Here is an 18241-nt window from a genome sequence, read left to right as displayed (position 1 = left end):
TGTTTCATTGGACTCTCTTCTTCCTTTTTCTTTGATGGGAAAAAATGGGTCAGAGAATAACTATGTAAATGTTCAAACATAAATAAATCACGAGCAAACAAAAGCATCCAAGTTCATATCTATTATTTATTTTGTGCCTCTGTTGTTTACCATAATATTTTCAGTCAATAAATCCTGTATAGATTCTACCATTAGTGAGCACAAATGACACACACACACACACACAAAAGGAATTGATGATGGAAACAGCCAAAATGTCCATCAACAGACGAGTGGCTAAACAAACTGTGGTATATACATACGATGGAATATTATGCAGCTTTAAGACAGGATAAACTTATGAAGCATGTAATAACATGGATGGACCTAGAGAACATTATGCTGAGTGAGTCTAGCCAAAAACTAAAAGAAAAATACTGTATGGTCCCAATGATGTGAATCGACATTCGAGAATAAACTTGGAATATGTCATTGGTAACAGAGTCCAGCAGGAGTTAGAAACAGGGTAAGATAATGGGTAATTGGAACTGAAGGGATACAGACTGTGCAGTAGGACTAGATACAAAAACTCTAAAATGGACAACACAATAATACCTAATTGTAAAGTAATCATGTTAAAACACTGAATGAAGCTGCATCTGAGCTATAGGTTTTTTTTTGTTGTTGTTGTTGTTGTTTTGTTTTTTGTTTGTTTTTGTCTGTCTGGTTGGGTTTTTTTTGTTTTTACTATTATTATTACTTTTATTTTTTTCTCTATATTAACATTCTATATCTTTTTCTGTTGTGTTGCTAGTTCTTCTAAACTGATGCAAATGTACTAAGAAACGATGATCATGCATCTATGTGATGATGTTAAGAATTACTGATTGCATATGTAGAATGGTATGATTTCTAAATGTTGGGTTAATTTCTTTTTTTTCTTTTTTCCATTAATAAATAAATAAATAAATAAATAAATAAATAAAGGAATGGATGGGTATGCTTCTAGTTTAAAGTTAGTGACCAAGTTACTTTCTATATACTTTTATGCCTCACCATCTGGGGAAGAAGTCAGGAAGCTCACTTCAAAGATGAAGAGAAAGTATTCTTTTCTAGGGTATTTTACAATTTTGGTAAAACAACAATAAAAACGGGGTCAGGATTTTAAAGTAATTTTTCAGCGAGTGTTTCATCATTAATATTTCAAAAGATAATATATATATATATCAGAGTTCCACTACTCTCTAAATAAATTTCCACCCAGAAATCTCCTTTGCATGAATGCAGTGAAAGTTCTTCTCCTAGGTGGTAACTTTGCACCAGTATGATTGCTCTAACTGTAAGGGAATTATAGACTTGGGTTTTATCAGATCTTTCCTGAGAGCTGCTAAGCCTGCTGCCTTCACTCAGCTGGACATTTTGTTCAATGCCAATATTATGTCAAGATTTTTATGTAAATTCTGGAATTTTCATAACAGATTTTATGTGCTAAGCCTCATTTTGGCTGGTGCCTACAGTTCTGTGTCTTCATTCTCACAGAGAAAATCCTGGACGCCTATTTTCTCAAACAGAGAGAAACAAAATGCTTTTTATTTCTTTCAGAATAGAACAGGAACGCTTCATTCATTTCCAAGTGTGTCTCTCCTTCCCAGTTTGGAAAAGGCACACTTATCTCTCATTCCCTTGATGTTTCTTGTTTCCCTTTCAAGTTCAAAGTAGAGGCAAATGAGAGCCATAAGGAGGTCATGTATTTTATTTGACATAAATTCATAGCTTCAGAACCTCCAAATCTCTCTCAAGAAACAAATGCCAATACCTATTTTTTTAGCCATCAGTAAAATGACCTACATAGTCACCTGAACATAAGTCTGTCCCCAAATAATTTTCTTGCTTAACCATTATATACCATAAGTCAAGTCTGACCGTTGCCATTTTTTCCCCTTTCTCTGTTACTCTTATTTCCAGGTTGGTCTGTCTGCAAACCTTATACTTATCTACAAATACTTATTTTGTAGACTATTCAGTATCCTAACAGGACCTCTTTTTGTGTTATTTATTAAAAAAAAAAAAAAAGTGCTACATTCTGGGGGAGATTTCCATGCCCTGAGATTCCAAACAATCCTTCCTTCAGGCTTTTATGGCAATCATAATAAAGAGCAGTAGCTCTTTATGGTTTCAAAGGACATTCATTTTCATCCAACATGCAATTCTCACAACAATCTGGTGCCAGCTCACAGGTACAGTTGTCAGCCTCCTGAGAGTGGTGTCTTAGTTTGCCAGGACTGCTGTGATAAATACCATACACTGATTGGCTTAACCAACAAGGATTTATTGGCTCACAGTTTCAGAGGCTAAACGTCCAAGATCAAGGTCTTTTGACAGATTGTGCTTACTGCCAGAGCCTGTAGCGTCCTAGCGCTAGCTTGTAACAATACTTGGGGTTCTTGGCTTGCATCTCTGCCCCTATCAGTGAGTATCTTTCTCCTTGATCACCTCTGTTTATTACTCTGATTTTGGCTTCTACTGAATGACTGTATTTGAATTTCCTCTGCTTATAAGGACACAAGTCAGATGGACTAATGCCCACTCCGTTTCAATTTGGCCTTATCTAAATAGGATCTTTAAACACATTACTCACAAATGAGCACACACTTTAACTAACAGGACATCTTCAAAGTTCCTATTTACAAATGGGTTCACATGCACAGGAATAGGGGCTAAGACTGGAACATGTTTTCTGTTCAATCCCTAATAGAGAGCAAGCCGGGGATTTCAGTGCCCAAATGACTGGCAAATAACGTTGGAATAGGAGCCCCTCTCTTCCAGACTGAGCGTTCGTGGAGCAGAGAACATGGAGGAACCTACACTATTGCCCCTCCAAGAAAGCTAAGCCTCCTGCAGTTTCATTTATTCACTTCTTAAGAGAAAGAGCTGAATTTTTTTTTATGATTACGTAATTATGATTAAGTAATTATGGTGTTCATTTTTATTTATCAATATATTTAGAGTAGAAAAATATTCTTGAAAGGTCACAGCAGAGATAATATTCCAAACTTAAATGCCAGGCTGTTTTTTGTTTTTTGTTTTTTTTCTTTCTTCTTTTCATTTAAGATTATGCTAAAAATATCTTCTTTCATGATGATACTTAACAAAATTGGTCAGTCTCTACCGTAGAGAAGAAGAATGTGTTTATGGAGGTCTGCATATCTAATCTTTAAAAAAAAATCCCTTCAATTGCCTCCACTTAAATAATTAATAGAGTTGATAGGGACAAATGATTACTGATGCTCATTTATTAGTCATTATATTCTTTGAGAAGACAGCTTTTGTAAACAATAGAATAACAAATAATTTAACTTAATGCAAAAGATGTGTTCCTACTAAACTACTTTTACTGTTATCTTAAAGAAATGCATTGCAAAATTATATCTAGGTATATTTAAAATGGCAAAATCAAATGGACATAAAATCAGATAATTTAGAAATAAACATATTTCTGGAAAAATGCCCAGTTAGATCAAGATACAAAGAGCATAATTACATATGTATAATATTTATTTAAATACATACATGTTCAATATATTTATGCTGTGTTTTGTACATTTCTATATTAGTTTTTCTCTATAATAGTGTTTATAAAATAATCTTTCATTTAGATTTAAATTATATATAGTCAGGAATAAATATTTTGCATAATATATTTGATCTTTTCTCTGAAATTTGGTCTTAAGCTATAAATTTTTTAAAAACATACTTTTTATTTTATGAAACTCAATGTTGAATGTCATTTATGTGATAGAGTACTGTGGCAAAACTTAGGTAATTAACAAACTGCAGCATTTAACACCATTTCAAATTTTTCACTCAATTTTTAAAAATTATTGCTTCTTACTAGTATCTATTTCAGTTTTGACTCTTTTCTCCTTATGACTGCTCATCAGTACTGCCTAATGATACTTAGAAGTGTTAAAATCCAAAATGAGGGCTCTTGGAAGGAAAAGAAGACAAGATGCAGTAGGTTGTAAGAGTCAATTCTTGGATAAAAGAGAAAGCCAGTAAAATTTGATTGCAGAGTTTTCTCTCTAATATTTTAGAAAAGTGGCATGAGTACATAAATTTATTTTTGTTTTATTTTGCTATTTTACTTTTGAATAATCAAATGATCTTTTTTATCTGGTTTCTTAAATATTAACTTCCTACAGTGGTCTTCTTAGTAGCCCTGATTTACAATTTCAGATGCACAGTAGCTGGGTTGAAATGACCCAGAAATATGAAGTCAGTCAAGTGAAACCAAAAATCTGCATATTGAGAATTAATTGTTGTCATTTTCCCAAAGGAGTTATGACAGCCTATCTCATTCATTCCATATTTGTTTCCTCAATGACATGTTTATAGACACATTTGCAAATACACCTATTTATGGCAGCTATGAAGATACCAACTTAATGTCATAAAATAACAATATGTAGCTCACATAAGCCATTACCTCCATTTCAGCTAATGATCAACTCCTTGTCCCAGAGCAGTTCCTTATTTTTTTTCAGCCATTCTTCCTTCAGTGCTTTCTACCCTATCTGTGCATATATCCATCTGCTAAGGTTGTATTTAGTATTAATTCATTCAGTATATTTTATATTATAAAGAAAATAGAATAAGTATATTGAATATGCTTTATCAAAACACACAATCCATCCTACCACCTCCCTGTCTCTCCCTCTCCCACTCCTTCCCCCACCCACACTGTTTTCCAGGGAGCAGTTCCCCTCTGCTTTGTGAATCACACTTTATGAAGGGCTATTCTTCACGAACGAAAGATTGCTGACATTTTCAAACAAAGGATACCACATCATGCATAGAAGATCTTAAAGAAAGCTCACTCCAGTAGTCTTGGGATATCTAAAGTACTATTCAATAACTTCAAAATTAAGAAATCACATTCAGTAGAAAAAGGAGTGGTTCGCAGAATGCCATAGCAGAAAATGTGAAGAATGATTACAGAGGTTGTGTTAGTTAGATTCAGTTGTCAACTTGGACAGGTGAGCATACCTAGTCTTGTTGCTGCGGACATAAGCCAACCGGATGTGAACCTCATCTGTTGCTCATTACATCTGCAGTCAGCTAGGAGGCATGCCTGCTGCAATGAGTGACGTCTGACTTAATTGGCTGGTGCTTAAATGAGAGAACGCAACATAGCACAGCCTAGCAGCTTGGCATTCCTCATCTCAGCACTTGCAGCTCAGCCCAGGTCTTTGGAGATGCAGAAAGAAGTAACCCCGGGGAAAGTTGTTGGAACCCAGGGGCCTGGAGAGAAGACCAGCAGAGACCATCCTGTGCCTTCCACGTGGAAAGTTAGCTACCTTTCCTGTGAAGAACTGTCCGCAGCCGTCTCGTTCGGCTTCTGATCCCCGGCCGGCGAAGGGAACAGGAGGGGAGAAAGAGACAGGCGCAGGCAAACCGACTCGAGTGATAAACACGGGTTCGAGGCACGCAACGGTTGTGAGCACAGACCTTTACTGGAGTTAAGCTTGCATTCTCTGTTACAGGTTCCACGCGGGACAAGATACCCCGCGGGGGAACAACCTCTATGCGGCCGTCAGGTACGGCTCCCTGTGGGTCGTCTCCACCCACCCTGTCCGGGTAACCTCTTATATACTGTGCCCAAACCCAATAGGTTAGTGCCACGTATACAGAGGTGATTGAAAGATAGGGTTGGTGGGCGTGTGCGTCATACGCGGAAACAGGATGCGGGCGCCATCTTGGCTCACTCGATGGGCGGGGGGAACTCTAGAGCAGGCTGCAGCGCGTCCACTAGGCCCGACCCGGGAGGCGGCTCTCCACATCTCCCCCTTTTTTATTTATTTTGACCCAGTGTCTCCATTGATGAGTGAGCTCCCGTGGGCTTGAGCGGCCCACTACATGTTTTGGTGCTTTGGGGAGTCTGGACTAGGCTTGCTAGGCACCAACCAGAATGCCTCCTCATATAGAGACCGGAGAGCCCGTGAACTGGAAACAACGTGACTCTCCCTGCAGTGCTTCGCCTCGCAACTGGGTTATGTAGGGGGGCAGGAGAGCGGCAACCAGAGCCGAGAGCGTCATTAGGTGTCTCTGTGCAATGGCCGGAGTCTAGTCTGGCCAGGACCGTGACTCCTCCGTAGAGATCATCCTTTAGACAAAAATTATGACTTCTGGTGCCGCCTTTTACACCCGGGACACGGCCATGGGCTTTGCAGCAGATCCTGTTTTCGAGCGCCCCGCCCTGAGTGGCCGGGACGGGCCACGCAGTGGGGGGGAGGACAGGGCTACGGTGCGGGTGTCGCCAGGGGCATCAGGGGCAAGTGACATAGCCAACATAGTGGTGACGCGTAGCTGTTGCTGCGTCTGGAACAAGCGTTCTAACAAACATTTAATAATGAGCAGAGTTACTAAGAGTCCCACTGCTAAAAGAATCCAAGTGGTCAACCTGGGCCAAGAGAACCATGAGGTGACTTGGTTCCACAGACTTTGTACAGTCTCGCCCAGTTTGGAAAGGTCGAAGTCAACGGGGGTCAACTTGATATCCCCAAGCACTCGAAGGTCTGAATCCACCTGTTGGGAGAGGTTAGTAAAGCTGGTCCCCTTTCTATACGATAGAAGGGTGACTAGCGCTCCTGTTGTCATCTTGTCGTTCATCGCCATCATCAGCAGAGTTGGAGACCGGATCTGGTGGCTCTGGTTGGAGGCTTATCAATTTTCTGGGCAACAGTTCCTTGGCGTCCTCGGGCGACGTCACGGTTCTCACCAGTCTTTCCGGAACCCACACAGGTTGACGTCCTGGTTCCTGGGGAAAAACACAAACAGAGCCTCTGGCCCAGCTGAGCACTGGGTCAGGGCCTTGCCATTGTCCTGACAGGACATCCTTCCAACGGACTAGACCTCTATGTGGAGGACTCGGAGTAGTGTGCTGAAGAGCAGGTGTCATTCCTAGTGAATTTTCATTTAAAAAATTATATGTAAATAAGGCTACAGACAGTTGAGCCTTCGGGGACAGGCCGTGGCCTATTCCCCCTTTCTGTTTTTTGAGCAAGTCTTTAAGAGACCTGTGTGCTCTTTCAATGATTCCTTGCCCTTGAGGGTTGTAGGGGATACCATGTTTTAATTGCACTTCCATATTTTCACAAAATCTTTGGAAGGCTTTGCTGGCCGAAATGTTGTATGGCCCTTTTTTAGCTGATCTGACACTAGAGTGTGTAATGCTGAGAGTTTTTCCTGTGATAAGGGCCACTGAGGCACCCAGACTGGAGTCTTAGTTTTCCACCTTAGTTTTATAGGTGTGGGTGGGAATCTCTCCTCAGTGGCCCCTAGGAAAAACCCAGGCCTCGTCTGTCAGAATTGGAGACAGCTTGTATAGGCCTTGCGCGCCCCTGCAATGAGGCTCCTAAGCCTTTGCCGGGGACATATCCCATTCCTTTTAACAAGCGCTTAGAAGTTGGAGAGCAGCCACTGGTCAAGGTAACGTCCATCTGGGTTAGAATGTCTCTTCCCCACAGGGAAACGGGCAGGGCTAATACATAAGGCTGAAAACTACCTTGATGTCCTTCCTCATCTGCCCAGTGGAGGGCAGTGGCACTCAGCATGGGTGCTGAGACCTGGCCTATTCCTCTAATGGTGTCCTCCGCCTTGCACGTCGGCCAGGTGGAGGGCCATTCTTGTTGTCTTATAATTGATCGATCGGCCCCGGTATCTAGCAGGCCCAGGAAGGATCTGCCTTGTACCTTAATAGTCAACATGGGTCGAGACTCCAGAGACATATGGAGGCCCTCAAAAACTTCTCCAGTAGACCCAAATCCCTTATCTCCTCTTTGTCTGGCTTTACTCGGAAAGAGCGGATGTAAGCTGGGCAAGAGCAGGAGCTGTGCCAGCTTATCACCCTCTGCAATGACCAGAGTACCTTGCTGAGATTGTACCATAATCTGGACATAACCTGTGAAATCTGAGTCTACAATACCTGGTATAACTGTTAATCCTTTCAAGGCTGTGGATGCTCTCCCTAATAGGAGCCCCACAGTACCTGTTGGTAAGGGCCCTTTAAAGGAGGTCCCCACCAATTGGACTCCCATGGAGGGGGTCAGTACAAGCCTGGAGGTGGCACAGAGGTCCAGTCCTGCTGATCCAGGGGATGTGCGAATTTGGACGGGTGTTGTGTCGCCGGATGGCATGCAGGGGGGTCCACCGAAAGGGTGGACCCCCTCTGCCCGTTTTTTGGATCCTGTTCAGGACGGCCAGAAAGGCGCACACCCTGCGCATTGAAGGCTGACCTACAGTCTTCTGCGCGATGGGGTCCCTTGTGGCAACGGCCACATAGCCTGGTTGCCGCATATGGTCTACCAAACTGTTGAGTGGCAGGTGGTTGGCCTTTATTGGGACAGTTTCTCTTAATGTGTCCCAACTGGCCACAATGATAACATCCTCTTGGCTTTGTTCCTTGGTCTTTGGATTTCTTTGCAGCTACTTGTAAGGAGCTGGCTAGCATGGCAGCTAGACCTGCATTAGTTAACGGGCTACCAGCATCTCTGCAGAGCCGAACCCATTCCGTCGGGTCTCGCAAAGGAGGGCCACTGTAATTACCTGATTCGGCCACCAGAGGGAGCCCGTGGTGAGGGTTTTTGGCGAGATCACCAAAACCATTCACCGGAAGCCGCCGCGCCCCTGCAGCAGGCGCTGGCGGGGCGGAAGGCTGCGTGGGTGAGACAGGGGGCCTCCCCCAATCGATCAGCGGAGGCGCGTCTGCACCCTCGGTCTCGTCACCATCTGACTCTGAGTCAGAGTCGTCTGAACTAGCGCCAGACTCTGGCGGCTTACAAGTGGGCGGCTCACTTTCACAGGAGCCGTCCGCTAAAAGGGTCTTTAAGGGAGCTAACAAAGGTAAACTTCCGAACTGCCCCATGTTTGCAGTCGGCACTGTACTTTAATCACTCGGAGAGCTCTTCCGAGTCCCCAGGGCTACCTGAAAGCCCGCGGGCCTTAACTCTCACGTAATAAGAAGTACTCACCTTCTCGCGGTGATCAGGCGCGGGAAGTCCGCTGCGAGCTCAGGATGCACGTCCTTCTCAGTTCAAGAAGAGACAGTACGGCTCTCCTTGCAGAAGAGGTGTCGAGAGAGGAGGGTCCCCGTACGGGCCACCACTTGTCCGCAGCCGTCTCGTTCGGCTTCTGATCCCCGGCCGGCGAAGGGAACAGGAGGGGAGAAAGAGACAGGCGCAGGCAAACCGACTCGAGTGATAAACACGGGTTCGAGGCACGCAACGGTTGTGAGCACAGACCTTTACTGGAGTTAAGCTTGCATTCTCTGTTACAGGTTCCACGCGGGACAAGATACCCCGCGGGGGAACAACCTCTATGCGGCCGTCAGGTACGGCTCCCTGTGGGTCGTCTCCACCCACCCTGTCCGGGTAACCTCTTATATACTGTGCCCAAACCCAATAGGTTAGTGCCACGTATACAGAGGTGATTGGAAGATAGGGTTGGTGGGCGTGTGCGTCATACGCGGAAACAGGATGCGGGCGCCATCTTGGCTCACTCGATGGGCGGGGGGAACTCTAGAGCAGGCTGCAGCGCGTCCACTAGGCCCGACCCGGGAGGCGGCTCTCCACAAAGAACCAACAAAATAAATCCCCTTTTATTAAAAGCCAATCCATCTCTGGTGTGTTGCATTCCGGCAGTTAGCAGTTAGCAAACTTCCTTAGAAGGAAGTTTCTGAACTGTCTGTGGAACAGCTAACAATGGTGTTAATTCTTCTAAATAAATGAAGAAACAGAAAATCTGGTATTAGAATATTTTCATTTAAAAATATGGTGATAATAATATTTGGAAGGTCCTGTAGGAAGGTCCTGTAGCACATATAAAACGGAATAAGCCAAATTAATACATCTCAGCATTGGCTTAGTAGTTACAGGAAAAAGGCCAAAAAATGTAAATGATATCTTCAAGAGCAGAGGAAAAAAAATGATTTTTCATTATGTGGCCCAAACTTTATGAATTACCATAACAAACAAAACATATACTCTTTACAAATTTCTTAGTGTCTTATTCCTCTCGCCTCTCAAAATTCAAAGGGTACATTTTTTTACAGGATACCCCAAGTTTACCAGAAAATTATATGAAATCATGTGGTGCTATGTTTCTGCCATCATCATTAAGTAAATATTTATTACAATGACTACTATAATATGAACAGTCTATTGTAGAAAAGTTATTTCCTTATGTAGAAGAAGGTCCTTAGTAATTTTTCTTTGGGAATAATTTTTCTAGAAACCCTCTGGAATATATACACCTATGCAAAAAATGTTTTTTTGAATTTCAAATGTAAAAAGTCAATCCCTTAAAGTATCTAATTATATATTTATGTTCTAGTCCAACAGAAAAAAATAAATGGACTCTGGTGTCCTTAAAATTCCATTTCTAACAAGTTTATAACATTTCAGTAAACTACCCTTCATTCTTCCTCATTTCTAGGATGCCTCCCCTAACTCCTAAACACCATTTACTGTCCACCCACCTGCCACACAAAATTCCAACAGATGAAAGAACTAAGCATCCATGCATGACTATATCCTACAATGTAAAATGGTTTTCCCATACTAAATGACCAAAGAAAGCCACATTTATCCTAACCTTGCAAACTAAAAACATGGTTATCATTAGAAAATGTTACTACAATGGAACAAATTACAGCCCTAGAAATACAGTATACTAGAATTTCATCTATACACCATTGAGAGGAATATTTAAATCTCACTGTTTTACACCACTAAGACCAGAGCTTTTATTTCAGACTCACAATTTATAGCACGTACCAGCTTTTCCTCAGCTTGAAGAGCAGCAGATCCTTTTCTTAAAATAAGAACTTATCTAAGGAAAAGCAATCATAATTTGGAGAAAATCACTGGAAGGTCTCAACCTGGAGACTTAGTTCAGAATGGAGAACAGACTTCTCAACCAGCCCTTAGCTAGAAATACAGGCTGGTGGCTCATTCATCCCCTAGTCTCCTGCTAAGTGCCAACCAGGATCAGACTTCTCACATAGCAGAGAACATTTCACCTGATGTTTCTCTATATATACCTATATTTATATATTCCTATTCCTTATGGAATATAAACTTTGATGGTTGGAGAAAATGTTTATTTTAGGCTGGTTTGATTTAGCTCAAGTTCTTCTACTTATTTATATTCTTTTAGTTTAGGTTTAGCTAACTGAGGGAACATATTGAAGCAGACATTCCCCACCCCCAGGGAGGATGAGAGAGGCAGACAACTTTCTGCCTCAGAAATGTTCTGAGGGGACAGTGCAATGCTTGGGATGGCCACTCTGCCTTCCCCATGGAAGAGCAGAAGATATAAGATGCACCATTTGCTCAGACATGACCCTGTGATATTCTGTAGAAACATGGTGAAACCATGACAGATAAGATCCAAATAAGACTTCAAGTCAACCTGGAGAAGATGGAATGTTCTATGCAGAGCCAATTTAATACTTTGCTCATCTGTGACCCTCCCATCTGATACAATAGTTCACAGACGGCATCCAGAGAGAATGTCCTCAAGCTTTTGGATGGATAATCGCAAGCACCATGACACCTCGAAAATACACAGGCTATAAACCACGGTGAGGGCAGAGTTCCACCACACTTCAATTCTGCAGACACATTTAAAAAAAACAGCTAGATAAATTTCCTAATGTTTTGAATGACTGTAACCTCATAGTTCATTCTTCTGTTGTGTAACAATGAGACTCCCAACGTCTTACAAGTATAATAATTAGCAATCTATTCGCCCTGACTGGTTCTTTCCCAAGTCTTTTCAACCTTTGAAAAACATTAATTAAGAATTTAGCTACAGATTATTTTTCCCACAGGCACCCACCAGCATTGGGAAACCAGAGAACTAAAAAAATATGCACCAAGAAAGACCCAGAAGTAAATCTTATATGATATAGACATTGAAAAAAAAAGGAGATAAGTGCCAAATGGCTCATCCCCTCAAAGGTTGAAATTAGTTTTAATTATGAGTTGGTTGGACAATTAAATACTAACAGACAGTGGAAATAAATGGGCAAGGTTATTAAACAGCTAAAATAGCACATAGCAAGACCATGAGGCGAGACCCTTTGACCTGCTAGGAGTGTAATGGGAACCCCATGGGAAGGCATTTACACAAAGGGCACTGAGAGAGAAGAGAAGATTTATTAAGAAATAAGAATTATCTCTTGCTTGTCTTCCATTTCCCTGACAAAACAATATTTTCTCTGTACAAAAAGGGGGAAGAGTGACCCTGCAGGGGCGGTGGTTGGTAAATTTCATTCTGTAACAAAAGAGAAGGGAGAAAATTTCACCTGAAGTCTCTCTAACTATCTTCGTCTCTATCTATATTTATATATTCCCATTTACTAGGGAATGTAAACCTCAATGGTGGAGAGAATGTTCTCTTTTGGTTGGTATGATATAGTTCAAGTTGTTCTACTTTATTAATATTCTTTTAGTTTAGCTTTAGCTTAATTGTGGTGACGTATCTGAAGCAGAAGCAGGAAAAAAATTCTATTTTCTTCCATAATGACATTGCACAAATTCATGGCTATAGGTGGACCTCTTAAGACTGAGCAAAATATGACGGAATGGTTCAAGTGTAACATTTTTAGAAGTCCTTACCAGCATATACACTATGCTGTTGAAACAGTTACGTTTCAACTACTAAACTATGACCAAAGCAGTGCTCCCTGAATGAAGTAAAGACTAATTATCGCTGTCTTCATTTATTGACTCTATCCCCAGCCCCACCTCCACTCCCAAATACACACACACGCACACAAACACACACACACCATGAGCACATACATATATGCACACACACAGCATCCTCACCTCCTGACTCCATTAAAACGCTAACTGGTTGACTAATAAATAAAAACACAATCAACTTAAGAGATCTCAGTAGCCCAAACCAGCCTCACAAATACACACAAATAGTAGCAAAACTTTGAAACCCACCAGCACTGGGAAACTAGTGAGCTAAAAAAATAAGCATCAAGAAAGCCCCAGAGGTAAATTTCATATGATATAGACATAAAGAAAGGGTCAAGTGCTAAACGGCCCTTCCTCAATGGTTGGAATTAGTTTTAATTGCGAGTTGGTTGGACAATTTTTTTAGAGTTCTAAAACATAAAGTATGATTTCTCACGCTTCTCAGGAGACTAATAATCACATTTTATCCTTTTATCTCACTACACGTTAATTCAAGCATAGGTATAAAATTGGCCAGTTATGCAGCAAAGGATTTGGGGAGCAATCCATTAGCATCACTGAATAAAATCTGGAGTCCTCCTTTAACCAGAGAAGCATGTAAAATAATAAGAAACTGTCAATGTATAAGCAGAGGAATGTGTTGGAATGTTTAACAGAAAATGTGTGAAACAGAAATTTAAAAAAAACACAAAGAACAGATGAAGAAGGGAGCATATGGAAACCATAATATTGGTTAGAATTCAGAGAAAAACAGACCTCAAAGAGAATGAGTCAGTTCTTCATATTTGTTCAGCTCACTGTTTTGGGAATTAGTGTGGATGACTCACAGGCAAAATACTTCCTCCAGAGATTTTTTTTCTTTTTTGCAGTAGTTAGTGGCATGAGAGTTGCTCTTCTGGGGAGTAAATGACCCACATCAAACTGATCTGGGGACCAAGATTCCTGTACCTCTGAAGAAACTGAAACAATTCAAAAGATACATAAAGATAAACATGAGGCCTGGAGATTAGCCTTCCCTTTATTATTTCTGAGGAAGAAAATAAAGGAAATATTTATGACAGATACACAGCTCCTCTTAAGCAACAGAACTGTGATTGATAATCCTAACAGTCAACATCGATTGAGCACTTTCCACATGCCAGGCGCCATTATGCCCTTCACACGTACGGTTCTTTTACTCTTCACCACAACCTATGAGGAAGACGTTTCCCGAATTTAGTCAGAGCCAGAAACTGCCCCACATATCTCAGCCAGGTATTGCAGGCCTGAAAAGGCAGAGAGGGCACCCCAAGGTGTTAACTACAGGGAGCAACTACCCCCTCCCCAAGGCTAAGGGAACAAAGGGAAGAACTAGGAATTATTTTACAACCTAGAGAGTTGGAGGAGATGCCTCTGGGAGCCAAAACAGACTTCTGAGGAGGGGGATATCTGCTTCGTTGTCGCTGGTACTTCCAGCGAGACTCAATGAAGCCTTTTCTGCCAGTGTGGAAAAGCAACAAAACATCAAACAAACAAAACAAATCAGCTCTTGCTACGAGAAGGAACCACTACCATTTCGGTCCAGTACCCACTACTGCAGATCTTGGGAAATGGAAGGATGGGTTTGAAGCTGAGACAGTAACTCAGTCACGGGCATGGCAGGTGAAACTAACTATCCACCCGAGGCAGAGTGTTTTGTACAAGGTCTCAGAGCAGGAAGGAAGAGAGCCGACCTAAGCCGTCCAGCTTTAGAGTCTGCACCCCCATCCCAGGAGCTGTGTTCGGTGCTTCCATCTTGGAAAGGACATACAGCACATTCCGTGGAAGTAATAGCCCATGGCAGTCTGGTCTCCAATACCAGTTCAGCCATAGGATGTGTGGACGTGGATTTATTTCAGTCTCTGGGCCTCAGTAATTCCTATCACAGATACAAGAGAAATGACTTAGGTGATATCTAAGGCTCCTTTTAGTTTAATAACCAACAGGCAGCAGTTTTACTTAAAAATAAAGAGAAAACCAATCTGTTAAGTGCCTATAAATAGCCTGTGCTGTGAATCGCAGCAATTCTAGACTGCCCCAATTGCACGGAACGGCTGCATTTGGAGGTACCTGCAGTTACCCTTTTTAACTCGCAGACGTTGCTCAGATTCTTCCCCTACTTGGTTCAGGAGTGTTTAAAATGTTTAGCTGCATAACAGACAAGCAATAAATGGAATTGTTGTTTGTTCAAACAAACATTAAATCCCTACCATGTTCTATATCATGCTAGATGCTAAAGACAGTAAAACATGGCTCCTTCCCTCAATGACCCTACAATCTGATAAGCCAGTGAACACATGCTTATAATACAGTATGATATGAATAGGAAGCTATGGACCACTGGGGTACCTGCCAATTGTTTGTCAGGCCCGGATTGGCGGTGGTATGAAAGCCTACTTAGAACAAATGGCTTTTGAGTAGAGTTTTGTAAGAAAATAGGAGTGGGTCATGTAAAGAAATGCAGTACAAGGAGCAAGCAGGGATGAGCAGATGCCAAATAATGGTTTTTGAAGCAGATAGAGCTTTACTATGATGCTTATATGTATTATTATAATTATTATTATTAGCAAAGGCACATAAGAAGAGAGAACTTAGCACCCCTAAAATCTGTAAATAGCTCAGTATTGGCAGAATGAAATGTCAGGCTGGGGAAGGTGATGAGAAGTAGATGGAAGGAGCTAGAAATAGAGGTAGCAGCCAGCTTATGACACATTTATCTGTTGCACTAAAGAGCCTGGACTTCCTTCCCTGAAGTGGACTGACATCACGGGCTACTATTCTGCAAAGAAAGGGAGAAGTCACTGAAACGTGCTACAATATGGATGAACCTCAAAACCATGCTAGTGATTAGGCCAGGATATTTTATAATTCCATTTAAATGAAAATTCAAGAAAGGACACATCTCTAGAAACAGAAAGCAAATCCATGGTTGCCGGCAGTGTAGGTTAGGAGCAAAACTGACTAAAAAGAGCACTAGAGATGGACGTTAGACTATGGGCTGGGGATTAATTTGTCAGATAAATTGGATGCACAGCATAAATGAAATGGTAGGGAGACTGGAGTTAGGCCAATAGCCGGTACTTCTTGATGCAAATTCAGTCTGGTTCCTCTGTACCTCCACAGTTGAGGTAGGATCCTGTGGGGTTGCATACTAGAGAAAGAGTATTTTCAAAGTCAGCTTTACACTCTTGTACTTCCAAATATTAGCCACCTTTGAGAAACAACTACACACAAAAAGAGAATACTCTTTGGATTCATATAGACTAGGGTTCAAGGTCTAGCATGGCTAATTCCTAGCTGCTTTTTGGAACTTTCTTAACCTCTGTGAACCTCAGTATACTAATTTATAAGAATGGCAACGATCATCCTCCCCAGCTCAGGAAGTTGTGAGTAATTGATAACATAGGCAACTAACCATCTAGCCAAGTGTATATCCTATTTTAGGTTGCACAGGTTTCTGTGTCAGCATTATTTTAACCTCAGGCCTCAGATTTCTCATCTGAAAAATGGGCTGAGTGATGCAGAATTCCTTTCCAGTTCTAAAATGCTACACCAGTCTGTCAGATTATCAGCAAAATGTTAGGCTTCCCAGAATCTTTTATTTGTGTGAGATTCAAAAAAAAATCGCTTCTGCGATTGCTCAAAGAGCTCAGTAGAATTGTTCATCCATTCAACACAGGCTTATCTTTAACTACAAACAGACTGCAGTATTTGTGGTGTATGTGTAAATCCAGTCTAGAAAAGAGAGCCCACAAGTACAGTGCTTCAGCATGGCATGTTCTAGGTATTCAGAAAGTATAGAGCAGGGTGGTTGTGCAATTTGAACAACTCAAGAGTATGGTGTTCTGGATCAGAGTCAAGTACAAATAAACATTACCCAAATCAATTCAGGTGAGGGTTGTATTTTCTCCAAATAATTTCGGTATTACCCTACTTCATGATTCTCCAACTTGATTCTCTTACCCATGCTTACTAGCGCCATCATACAAGCCACTTCACATACTACACCAGGATGATAGAAAGGGAAAGTTTGAATAGAACTGATAAATTCTTTACTTAATTGTGCACTGTCTTTCCAGCTGACCTTTTCCTATTCTCATTATTCCAATTTCTTTTAAGAATGAGCATGCTTTACGGAACAATTAGCCTTGTCCTCTGTCTTTTTATATTTAAGTGATTCTGTTTTGTAAGTACTCTTTAAGAATAATGTTCCTTTGGTAAACTGAAGATGGGAAAGTGGATTAAGTTGCTGAACAGACCCCGCACAAATTATAGCTGCCCAAACTATTTTCTGATCCCTGGCATTCATGCAGAGCTTCTCGGTATTTATTTCTCAGGTCTTGAAGGGAAGGCCAGGCCAGCTGTAAGACCATTATTCTCTAAAGAAAAGCTCCTGTAACCTCCACCTTGGGCATTAGAAAACTTGTCTATTTCTTACCTCATTCTTCAAAAGAGTGAACCAGTTTTGGAACCTAGCAGGTAAGAATAAAAATGCATTCTATTAAAATTTTAAAAAACCACAAAAAACGTTTTTTGGCAGCTAAAATTACCTCTTTCCCTTCTGTACTGACCCACATGGTTGGGATGAGAACACATCACAGGCACAGATTTGAAGACTAACCATTTATATCCAGGAGAAAATTAAGGAATGTAGGGAGTGTGGCCTTGGAAGTGTAAGTCTAAAGCAAATCTGCATAAGTGCTGCATAATTGATAATGAACCACTTACTGGTCTTGCAAAAAAGCACTAATGAAATGGCTAGTTTCTGCTGCATTGACTATTCAGCTATTGTTAAAAGTGAGCAATTTAACTTTTAAACTTTACCCACCAATGGTGCCTAATTATCTTCAGGAATTGGTAAAAGCATCCTTGCAATGCCAAAGCCTCTCCTATGCAAAATGATGAAGTTAGCAGTTAGTCTTTGTCCCTCTATCCTCATCAAAATATGCTTCCAGGCAAAGATCCGGCAAATTCAGTTTTACTAAGAAGCTTATAATTGGTAACAGCTTCACACTTTTACCCTTCCAAGGGCATTTGTGTTTTAACAAGAACTTGAGATTTAGGTCTTGGCAACAATTGTCAAAAGAGGGGTGGATATGGGATTCACCTGTGAAACGATTTCAGCACACACTCCATTGTCCCACTCTGAGATTCTGATTCCTGATGTTTTGACCACGTGAGGCTGGGGAATGTGTGCTTGTGTGTGTGTGCATGTGCCTGCAAAGTTCCATGAGTGATTCTGATGCACACCTCCATTGCAAATCTCTCCTTCCAGGATAAAGGAGTGAGAATGCAATGGTATACCTTCAATCATTTATCAGTGGGTGTATTAGTTAGGTTTCTCTAAAGAAACAGAATCAACAGGGAACACTCACAAATATAAAATTTATAAATGTGTCTCACATGACCCTGGGAACGCAGAGTCCAAAATCCGCAGGGCAGGCTGTGAAGCCGACGATTCTGATGGAGGG

Source organism: Tamandua tetradactyla, chromosome 5 (genome assembly GCF_023851605.1).
Source record: "Tamandua tetradactyla isolate mTamTet1 chromosome 5, mTamTet1.pri, whole genome shotgun sequence".
NCBI classification, from domain to species: domain Eukaryota; kingdom Metazoa; phylum Chordata; class Mammalia; order Pilosa; family Myrmecophagidae; genus Tamandua; species Tamandua tetradactyla.
Note: the sequence above shows the minus strand (reverse complement) of the source record.